This window comes from Panicum virgatum, chromosome 9N (genome assembly GCF_016808335.1).
Source record: "Panicum virgatum strain AP13 chromosome 9N, P.virgatum_v5, whole genome shotgun sequence".
Classification (NCBI taxonomy): domain Eukaryota; kingdom Viridiplantae; phylum Streptophyta; class Magnoliopsida; order Poales; family Poaceae; genus Panicum; species Panicum virgatum.
In genome coordinates, this window is record NC_053153.1 from 69,682,408 (window position 1) to 69,694,504 (window position 12,097).

The window sequence follows — 12,097 nt, forward strand, 5'->3', positions numbered from 1 at the left end:
TTGGGCGGTTTCCTAATGGCATGGCCAAAACTATGTTAGGAATGGCGTGGTAAAGTTTCAAGTCGATCGGAGATTGTTTGGCGCATGAAATGATAGGTTACAAGGAGGTTTATTTTTATATAATAGAGGGAGTAATTCTTAATTAGGGAAAACATGGGGGTTTCATTTGAAAAAAAAAACATAAAAGGGGGCTCTTTAAAGATTTGAGGGAAGGGGAGGAGCCTTTGGGCAATTTTGCCCCTCCTTCTTCTACCTCCCGACGGGGCAAAAACAGAGGAGGAGCCATGGGGCGCCGGCGACCATGGTCTCGCGGCCCTGGGGGCATGGCGGCGGCCGGGGATAGGGGAGAAAGGGGCAGAGCGACGCCGGGATTCGATTCCCCTCCTCAATTTCAGAGGAGGGGGCCCGCAGGGAGGGGTGCGGCGGCCATGGCCGTGGTGGGCAGGCGGCGGCCGTGGACGGCGTGGTAGGGGCGGCCAGAGGCGAGTACCGGTAGGGGAAAAGAGGGAGGGAGGGCCAGGACGCGTACCTTGGCCCTTGGCTTGAGCGGGGAGGCCGCAGGGCGGGCTGGCCACTGGAAGCAGGCGCGGCGGGCGAAGGCGCTAGTGGCGGTGGAGATGCACGGCTCAGGAGGGGGCTAGGGTCGGCTGTGGAGGTCGTGGTGGTGGTGGAACGCGGCGTGGAGGCCTATTTATAGGCGGGGAGAGGCGGTGGAGTTGTGGCCGCGTTGGTGTCGGCCGGCGACCTCGGCGGAGCGCCTTTAATGGCGTGGGGCGGGCTGCTGTGCTGGTCGGCATCGCGGAGCGGTGGCGCGGGCGGCGAGGTCGGCACAGGGTGACACGACAGCTCGGGCAGGCGGCGAGCGGGGCAGGCGGCGCTGTGCTTGACGGCGGAAGGCACGGCGAGCAGTGCCGCGCGTGCTGCGCGTGGGCGTGCACAGGAGCGGCCGGAGGTGAAGGCAGGGCAGGCACGTGGTTCTGCTCGCTGGCGGGCGTGGGAGTTCGAGCGTTGAGGCAGGCGAGCGGCAAGGCGGCTTAGCGAGGCGGAGTGGCAGGGGGCGGCCGGCGTCGAGCTGCGAGCGGCGGGCGGCGCGGCCGCGTGGTGCACGCGTGGGCAGGGGCGCGTGCGTGGGCAGCAGACGCGCGCGTGCCGCGCGTGGGGACGGCCGGGAGCGGGGTGCGTGCGTGCTGGTGGACAGGGGCGGGGAGCAGCCGGGGTGAGGACGGTGGCCGGCGAGCGGCGTGCGGCACGTTGCACGTGCGGGAGCGCGGCAGAGGAGAGAAATTAGATAGAGAGGGAGGGAAAAGAAAAAGGAAAAAAAAGAAAAAAGAAAAATGGGAAAAGAAAGAGGGGAAAGAGAGAGAGAGAGAGAGTCGCGGCGGAAATTTCGGCGACGACCACGGCGGTGTCGGGCACGCGCGGCGGTTGCGAGCGCGCGCGGAACGAGAGACGGAACGGGGATTGGAATCGGGTGTCGGAAAAGGTTTCGGGGAATTAGGGCTCAGGGGTTAAGGAATGATTTGAGCTCAATAATGACAGAGATTTGAAAATATTTTTACTGCGTGCTTTATTTGGTAAATTTTTCGGGATGTCACAAAAAGGTTGTTTGTCCTTTAGAATTAGAGGCACAGAAGATACATGATTGTCCTAATGACTGCATCCTCTACCGTGGTGAGGAGTATAAAAATTTGGATTCATGCCCTGTATGCAACGCATGCCGGTATAAGATCCCTCGAGACGATCCAGGCGACATTGAGGGGATGTGTATTGAGGGGATGCGTATCAAGAAGAGGGTGCCTGCCAAGGTGATGTGGTATTTCCCTCTAATACCACGTCTGAAACGTTTGTTCATGAACAAAACGAATGCTAAATTGATGCGATGGCACAAAGAAGAACGTAAGCAAAACAATATGTTGAGATACCCCGCTGATGGGTTGCAGTGGAGAAAGGTGGACAGAACATTCCCAACATTTGCAAATGATGCGAGGAATATAAGGTTCGGCTTAAGTACAGATGGTATGAATTCTTTCGGTGAGCAGAGTAGTGGCCATAGTACCTAGCCTGTGACACTCTGTATATACAACCTTCCTCCCTGGTTGTTTATGAAGCGGAAATTCATTATGATGACGGTGCTTATCCCCGGCCCGAAGCAACCTGGTAACGATATAGATGTGTATCTGAAACCACTGATTGAGGATCTTCTATTGTTGTGGAAAGAGGAGGGTGTTCGTATGTGGGATGCGCACGCAGAGGAACATTTTAACCTTCGTGCATTACTTTTCGTAACCACCAACGATTGGCCAGCACTAAGCAACCTCTCCGGACATTCCAATAAGGGTTAAAGAGCATGCACCCATTGTTTAGAAGAAACCGACAGCACGTACATCAAGCACTGTAGGAAGATCGTGTATATGGGTCGTCGTTGATTTCTTCCGATCAAGCACCCATTAAGGAGGAGGCATGCTCACTACGGTGGAAAGGCAGATCATCGTACCAAGCCTAGGCACCGTTGTGGGAAAATGATGTTTGAAATGTTCAAAGATATAAAAGTAGTATTCGGAAAAGGATCTGGCAGCTGATCAGTGCAGAGTGGTGACGGACGTGCACCTATGTGGAAGAAGAAGAGTGTTTTTTTTGGAGTTATCATATTGGGAAGTCTTAGAGGTCCGCCACGCAATTGATATGATGCACCTAACAAAGAATCTTTGTATGAACCTTCTAGTCTTCCTTGGTGTTTACGGTAAGCCAAAGGATACAACGAAGAAGAAAGGATGATGAAAGAGAAGGGGAAGAAGATGACAAGTGGGCCCAAGGGCAAAATGGTCTTTTTACACCATCTCTAAGCTAAAATTGATTATTATACTCAGCGTGGTGTGTTGGAGACAAACTTGCAATTTTACGATGTGTTGGAGACAATTTCAGCTTTCACGGTGTGCTCCACACAAAACCACTCTTTCAAAGTGTGCTACATACACATTTCCCTACACATTTTATACAAGAGCCCAAGATAACAAGAGCACCAATCAAAATAGTGGTGTCCGTATAGATGCCACAGACTCTAGTGGCCAAACGAACTCATATTTTGGTTACATTGAAGAGATCTGGGAACTCGACTATGGGCCATTGAAGATTCCTCTATTTCGTTGCCAATGGGTTAAACTCACCGGAAAAGGTGTCGATATCGACGAGTACGGAATGACAACGGTAGACCATAAAGAGGTTGGCTATCGAGACGAACCATTCGTCCTAGGTAAAAATGTCACTCAAGTTTTCTATGTGCAGGACATGTCTAGCAAACCGAGAAAGAACAAGTCCAGAAATAAATCAAGTTTTCTAGGTGCAGGTGCCGGAGATGAGCCAAAGCGCCATATTGTTCTGGTAGCCAAAAGGAAAATTGTGGAAGTCAACGATGTCACAGATGAAGAGAAATACAACAAGGTTGAAGATATGACTCCATTCGCAGTGGAGGTTGACACAAGTATTCTTTTAGCCGAAGAGAAGGCTCCCTACGCACGCCATGAGGGACGATTGTAAAGCGAACCATCGTTAATATTCCATTAGTTGAATGATTATGTCTTGTAATATTTTCCGTGAACATGCTATTAATGATTATCTATGATTGTTATGGCAATTATCATATTTATTATGCAATTATCCGATTTATTGTGCATTTAAATGATTTATTATGCAATTATCAGATTTATTATGCATTTAAATGATTTATTATGTAATTAGTAGAATTATTGTGCATTTAAATGATTTATTATGCAATTATCAAATTTATTATGCATTTAAATGATTTATTATGTAATTAGTAGAATTATTGTGCATTTAAATGATTTATTATGCAATTATCATATTTATTATGCATTTAAGTGATCTATTATGCAATTATCAGATTTATTATGCATTTAAGTGATCTATTATGCAATTATCTGATTTATTTTGCATTTAAATGATTTATTATGCAATTAAAATGATGTATTATGCAATTTTCAGTAAAAACTAATATCAACCGGTACCAATGTCTTTGCCAAAAAAAAGGATGGGTGACCTGGAGTCAAACCCGGGCCGCGGTGCATAGATATCTTTATCTTTCCATTGAGCTATGTTGTGATTTCAACTTTGTAGACGGTAAAATATCTAGAGTACATTATTAGAAGAGCCTAAGGCACCGGTTTTTTGAGTTTAACCGGTGCCTTAGCCCCTTTTTATTTCCCGCCCGTTGAGACCTTTGGCACCGGGTGAGGTCTCCACCCGGTGCCTATGGGTTTCCTTTGGTACCGGTTTGACTCCCAACCAGTGCCTTAGGCCCTCTTAGGCACCGGGTGGAGTTTTCACCCGGTACCAAAGGCTTCTGGGGTATAAAATGTACTGCCCTGTTCACTCTTCTTCGCCACTGAGTTTTTACCCCCGATCGTCCGTCGACCCTCCTCGACGCCCCCTCCGCCGACGATCGTCCTCCGCCGCCCCCTCCGATGCTGCCGCCAGGTCGTCCACCGCCGCGCCTCCTCCACCGCCCCGTCTCCTCCACCGGCACGCCTCCTCCACTGCCTCCCCGTTCGCCTTCGGAGCACCCGCGCCTCCCCAGAGCCCGAGCTCCGCCGCCGTTCGCCGCTCCGGCCAAACCCCGCCACCCGCCGCACCCGAGCCTCCGCCGCCCCGTCGACCTCCCCCTTCCGGCCTTCCTCCGCCTGATTGAACTACGCGGTGAGCTTCCCCACGATCCCTTCCCGCTCCCCGACCCCTTTCCCCTCCCTTTCTCGCGCTGCCGCCGGCAGAACGCCGTCGCGGCCGCAATGGCCGCCACTTCGCCATCGCGGGCCACCCCTGCGTGGGCCCTTGCCGCGCCGCCGGGCGCTCCTGCTCCGCCGGCCCGGCCTGGCCGCGGGACTGCCCTGCCGCACCGCCGGCCAGCCACCGCCGGCAGTGAACGCGCCGCCGCAGCCAGAGCTGGCTGCCGCGCTGGCCGTGGCCACAGCGCGCGCGCTGGCAAGGGCTGGCCTGGGCCTCCCACCGACGGGTGGGGCCCAGCCGTCAGCCACGTTTAGGGTTTAGGGTTTTCTTGATTTTATTGTTTAAATGACTGAAATCTATGAAAATGTGTAGAAAATTATAGAAAAATGCTAAAAATGCAAAAATAAATTTTGTTAGTTTACTTAAATCAAGATCTTCAGAGGAAAAATATTAGTTCAAGTTAAATGTTAGTTTTGCTTGTGCTATAATTTGTTTTATCCTCAAGGTTAATTATAGAGATATTCTTAGAATTTAATTATGGATATAATGTTTCCTGTATTATATATTAAGTGTTTCCTTTAATTACTTTTTCTTTACATGTGTATTTGTATTTCCTTATTCAATGTACATGTCAATTATGTAATTTTTAATTCTTAATTCAAATGTGTCATTATGAGATGTACATGTAATTTTTAATTCTTAATTCAAATGTGTCATTATGAGATGTACATGTCCTTATGTAGTGAATTTTTATACTTTCATTTAAAACTAACTCAAGCAAACACTCGCGCAAACTTCTCGCTATCTCCTTCGATCACATAAACGGTCTATCGCTCCTTCTCGCACACCTGACTTCTCGCTATATCTCTCTCTCACACACACTCACACTCACACTCACTCTCTCAAACACACACACACACACTAACTCTCTCTCTCTCTCACACACACACACTCTCTCACTCACACTCACTCTCTCAAACACACACACACTCTCTCTCTCTCTCTCAAACACACACATACACTCTCTCTCTCATAGACACACACACTCTCTCTCACACACACATTCGTTTAAAGAATTAAATTCTCGTGCTTCAGTTAAGGATGGTCACCAACTCTTACACATTTATACGGTTTCAGTTAAGGATGGACTCTTTCGGTGATGACGAGGCCGCCAAGCAATAAATGTTGGACGCAATAAACGAAGATACGAGGGCCAACACCACCCAACCAATCGGTGAAGAAGAGGCTAGGATAGTTGATTCATTCCTGAATATGTCTGGAGATGCCGAAGAAGAAGATGATGACTTTGCGCCGCCGCCCAACCATCAGCAGCACGTTCCAGTACGTATCTTAATTATGCATGGTGACTTCGGTAGATTAGTTTTGCGATTAACATATCTTTTCTGTAATTTAGTCGACCTCCGCATCGACTTCGTTGAGCCAATCAAAAGGGAGACGCCGGCCAACCAAAAAAATTGAGGGAAGACAGGTCGTCACAGAAGTGGACGCAAAGGGCTATCCAAGTGCTCCAGAGGCTGCTAGCACGAAATTTGTCAACCAATGTAGGGTTATTTTTCGGGTACGAATTCCGATCACCACAAGACTATGGAAATCGAGCAAACCAGAAGAACAGCAACACGTCGTGCCTCCACATCAGAAGGAAATATTATGGACAGAACTCAAGGATATGTTCACTTTTCCTGAAGAAGTTGACCAAGAACTTGTGAAGAAATGTGCCTTGAAAAAGATGGCCCTTGCCATTGCAAGTTTCAAGAAGAAGTTGTCCAACAATTACATCAAGAAGGATAAGGAGCCGAACTGGGACGATCTTCCTCAAGTTAAACCATACTGGGAGGTGTTCAAACAATACAAACTATCAGAGGAAGCCCACGAAAAATACCAACAGGCCAAGGCGAATGCAGCAAATAAGAAGTACAGCCACCACCTTGGGCCTGAAGGGTACAAGAAGGCAATAAAAAAATGGCAGAAGATGGAGCAGGACTTTATGGACAGAGGCATCAGGCCGACGACTTGGGATAGGCCGGATAGATCCAAGTGGTGGTTATTTGCTAACAGCGTGACACTAAACCAGTTGGATGGAACTTTGGTCGTGCTCGAGCTTATGCAAGAACTGTCCCGTGATCTGGTCACAGCAATAGATGAGGCCCAACAAGGAATATTCCAGCCTCAAAGGGAGAATGATGAGCTGACCAGGACATTAAAGAATCCGAAACACCCTGGACAAGCCCACGGCATCGGTGTGGTCCCACAGAAAGTTGCTTGGGCCGGAGATTTCTCTTATAAGACTCACCGAAAGAACAAAGCCGAACAAGAAGAGAAACTCCGTGCCATACAAGAAGAGATGAACAGAAAGATTGCGTCCTTGGAATCTCAGATGGATGCCAGCGTCAATGAGGCAGTGCGGCTAGCTCTAAGCCAAAGGGGCACTGCTGGGTCACCCGGATGTTGTGATAAGCCCGGCCTCTCAGCGACGCAGCAGCTGTGCATCCAAGGCGGTGCCCGACGTACAAGCTGAACAGCAACCCCAGATTGAGCCAACGGCGGTAGATGACCAGAGGTATCCAGTTGATGATATCACCATGCCGACACCGTGCGAGCTTCATGTGCGAGCAAAAAATATATCCATTCATGTCGCATACAGGTCAGTCCTGCCCCTGAATCCTTGTACTACAATTCAAGGAAGGCCGATACCTCCTGGCTACACCTCCGTCACAGTCGAGCAGATAGTTGGAAATAATGCGGATCTTGAGCTCGACTTCATTGGAGGGGATGGAGAGAAGACATTGGGAGAGTCACTGTACGGGGGCATTCTATGGCGCAAGGCCGACATCAAACTTATTGCAAGCACATTGGCTCCCGTGCAGACCGATCGCCCGTCTCCGCGGCCTCCCTCACCACCGTCCCCACAACCACCTCCATCACCACCGTCTCCGCCGGGGCAAAGGGCCCTGAGTACTCCAACTCCTCCGGCACCAGAAAAACACAAGAAAAAGACAGCATCCCTCCCAGCGCCTGGACCCTCAAAGAAGAAGCAGAAAATAGTCGAAAGAAAATTGACCTACGAGAAGACCGCTGAGGAGTTGGAAGATGAGATTGCTCGATATATAAAAAACAGTTGAAGCCTAAAGTCCCCCCACCGAGGGAAAAGGTACATCAAGAATTAGGAAAAAAGCTTCTCACGAACCTAGACAACCCACCAAAACCAAAAAGCTTAGCCTCGGACTATGATCGTACTCTGACAAAGGCACACAAGATGAGAAATGTGAAGAAAAAAATGTGGCAAGACCATTCCTCAGCTTGGCACACAACAAAAAGAACCCGAGCCCCTCCGGGTGCCAGGGTTGCCACTCCTACACCCGACGGACGTACAACTCCAGGCGGACCTACAGGCCGCGATATTTCTTTCTGAAATTGGATTAACGCTAGAGCAGGCAACGGGGCAAGTGGAGGCGGAAATTCCTGTCGCTCCCGTTCTTACTCTATTCGAGCATGGAAAACCTTTTGTCACTGAGAAAGAGAAGAAAAGTCTAGGCATGCAGATGTTCAATTTGCATAGATGGTACCTGCGAATGTCGAATGATGAAGGGAAAATGTTTGGAGTCAAGTATCGTGACCATGATTTCTTCCGCGGTGAGGACGACTTCTGGGTGTACTTCGAAGATTTATATCACATTTACCATCGACAAGCCCTCGACGCCTCTATTATCACCATTTGGGTTCTGTAAGTATCATATACCTCTACATTAATGCTTTTTGTTAGCAAGAACATAATTATCTGTGTGCATTATATAATTTCTATTGTATCGTTTAGACAGGAGACTCAAAGAAGCCGAAAACATGGATGGCACCATCAGATCGGTTTCATGTCTCATTTGCTAGTCAAACAGAAAATGCTCAATGAAAATTACACGGCAACGTGCCAAAACATGTACGATTCGTTGACTAGGCAAAATTACAAATCCTATATATACATACCATACAACTTTGGGTAAGCCTTGGTCAACTCAATCCTCTTTTATGTTACTAAATAAATACTAAGTCGTCTAATGCATGTATGTATATATCCTATCTATATCTGCAGTTATCATTGGATTTTACTCATACTTTCTGTAGAGACCGGCAATTTTGTAGTCTTTGACTCAATGAGAAATCTAAAGTCCGCAATCCAACATATCATAGAACCCTTAAACAGGTAAGTTCAGTTTGCACAATCAAATCCTTTTTCTGTTAATAACAATTTCTAAATATCAAACTTATCTTTGAGCGCAGGGTTTGGAAAAAATTTGTGAAAACGAACAAAGGACGTGGTCAATGGAGGTCCGAACTGAACGTTAAAATGGATTATTCGGTATGTTGATTCACAAAGATTTGTCTAGTTAAGTAATCTCAAATTGTTCTAAATTGAGTAATTTATTTGTTTCTCTTTAAGTGTGCAAGAAAACAACAAGGAACTGATTGGTGCAGGTACTACGTATGCGACTACTTGCACATCATGACTCCATGCGGGAAGCCTACTACGGAGGACTTAAGAGTACGTACAAACCATTCACTAGTACATTTTCATAATTATACTATAATGTACATGATGTTAATCTTTTTTTCCTAAATGATAGATGTCTCAAATGGGGGATGAATGTTACTCTACTGATCGGATCAACGCCGTGTGCGAGCAGCTCGTCGGATTCATTTTGAACGAGATCCTGGATCCTAGAGGCGAGTTCTACCACGACGGTCACATCCATAGAGGACTTCCATCGAGCTCCTGATGGGCCCAGTAGTTGGACTACAAACATGACTTGTACATTTGTAAATATTTCTAAACGTGATGCCTTGATGTTTGTATATTTGTAAATATATTAGTTCATCTAATTAGCTTAATTATATGCTCGCGTTTCACTTTTAGTTAGTTTCAAATATTCTCTAAAAACGAACACGTACGTACGACCAATGAACGTATAGTACTGTAGAGCTTGAGTGTGTTTAGCAATTATAAAAGAATAAACAGTAATAAATAAAACAAACAAAACTGGATTTAGGAAAATAAGGGGAAAGGTCATTGGTACCGGTTGGAAAGACCAACCGGTACCAAAGTGGCTACCACCTTGCGTCAGCGTGGCATCCTCTATGGTACCGGTTGGTCTTTCCAACCGGTACCAATGGAAGCCTAAGACACCGGTTGAAAAAATTCAGTGTCTTAAAACGAGACCATTGGTCTCGGTTTGCAGAAATCGGTTGGAAAATCGATGTCTAAGACTTTTTCCAACTGGTTCCATAGCTTGTTTTTTTTTATAGTAGTGCCAGGACCACGGACTCGCCGAATGCGCGCCAGTGGTGCGCGCATGGCATGATGATTGACAACAATGTAACATTGTCAACCATCTTTTATTACGAAAGATACAGCACAAAGAGGGTAGCAACACCTGTCTGAAGTCTGAACACCGAAGATTTTTGAAGATTTTTCAGGTCTGAATTCTGAAGACCGAACGGATTTCCTTCTCTCCCTTTCTCTGCTGGCGTTAAGTATTGTTCAGCAGGCAGACCGCACAGATCGTCACTCTTCAGAACAATCTCTACGGTCTACTGTACGCTGCAGCAGAATAATTCTGCACTGTTTACTATGACGAGGCATGTAACGAGACTATCGCCCACCCTATGAGCCTGGGACGGAGGAAGTACGTACGAAGTAGTAGTAGCCAACCAAGCCTCACCCTCACTGCATACGGGACTGTTCCGTTGACTGCCTGCTTCGTACTAGTACCAGTCGATGATATTTCCGTGTCAACTTCTGAAAACGCAAGCCATCCCCAAGGTCCCTGAGCGTCACCACTCACCAAGTGGTGGATAGCTTCAGGTCATGACGACGCAATGTGCTAGTTACACGTGAGGCATTTCTAGTGGAGGGGTGGGAGGGGTCGGTCGATCGGTGTTCGGTAGCAGCAACGTGCGCGACGAATTAATTAGTAATCAAGCGCTCCCTCGTGCTGGACGGGGGAATAAGAAAAAAACCTTCCATGGCCGCGTTTGGTTAAACGGCACGTCAAAATTACACAAAAAATGAATATCCGCATGAAGTACTAAATGAATTTTATTTGTAAAATTTTTTTAGGAATAGATGTAATTTTTCGAGACGAATCTAATAACGGTAATTAAATGATAATTTACTACAGTGATGCTACAGTAACTGTTCTCTAACCGTGCGGTCAAAGGTCTCGTTAGATTGGTCTCGCGAATTTACTAGGGGTCCTGCAGGTGATTTTATAATTAGACTTTATTTAATACTCTCAATTAGTGGTTAAAGGTGTAAAAAAATTTCGCGAATTTTTTTAGCCCAAACCAAAAACTTTATTTAATACTTTATTTAATGTCCGTGACGGTGGCGGCGAGTAACTGACAGAGGAAGCTTGCTGCGGCGGCGGATCTTCGTGACGACGGAACGCAGCTGCTAAAAGCCTGTGAGCAGCAAGAGAACAAAAACCTGTCATGTGTAACTGAATCTGACCGGCTGAGTGAGTACTTCCAATTCTTCAACAGCAATGCCTTTGTTTAATTGCATAAAGTTTTGGATGTAAAATATTGTAGCATTTTCGTTTATATTTGGTAATTATTATCCGATCATGGGTTAACTAGGCTTAAAAAATTCGTCTAGCAAATTATAGACAAACTGTGTAATTAGTTATTTTATTTATCTACATTTAATATTCTATGCATGCGTTCAAAGATTCGATGTGACAGAAAATCTTGTAAAGTTTTGAAATTTTGAAGGCAACTAAACAGAATGTAACGTCCAATCAGGGTTTTGCAAAATCCGATCACGATCACTTAGGGTGTGTTTAGTTGGTGAAAAAGTTTATGTTTTGGTACCGTAGCACATTTCGGTGTTACTTGACAAATAATATCTAATTATAGACTAATTAGGCTTAAAAGATTCAGCTCGTGCTAATCAATTTGACTGTGTAATTAGTTATTTTTTCAATTGTATTTAATGCACCATGTATATATTGGAAGATTCGATGTGTTTTTTTGAACTAAACAGAGGCTTAAAAAATTGTAGTTACTGAACACCTTTAGGTCTCTTCCCTTCCGATTAGACGTAAACAATTCATTATTCAGTCATGTCGGCGGTGATCCCTCGTAGTCGTAGGGTCGTCTCGAGATCGAAAGGTCTGGTCTTTTTTATTTGCATCTAAAATTTCAAAATTTTATAAGATTTTTCATCATATCGAATCTTTAAACATATACATAAAGTTTTAAATATAGCTAAATAAAATAACTAATTATACAGTTTGTCTGTAATTTGCGATACGAATTTTTTAAACCTAACTAACCAATGATCAGATAA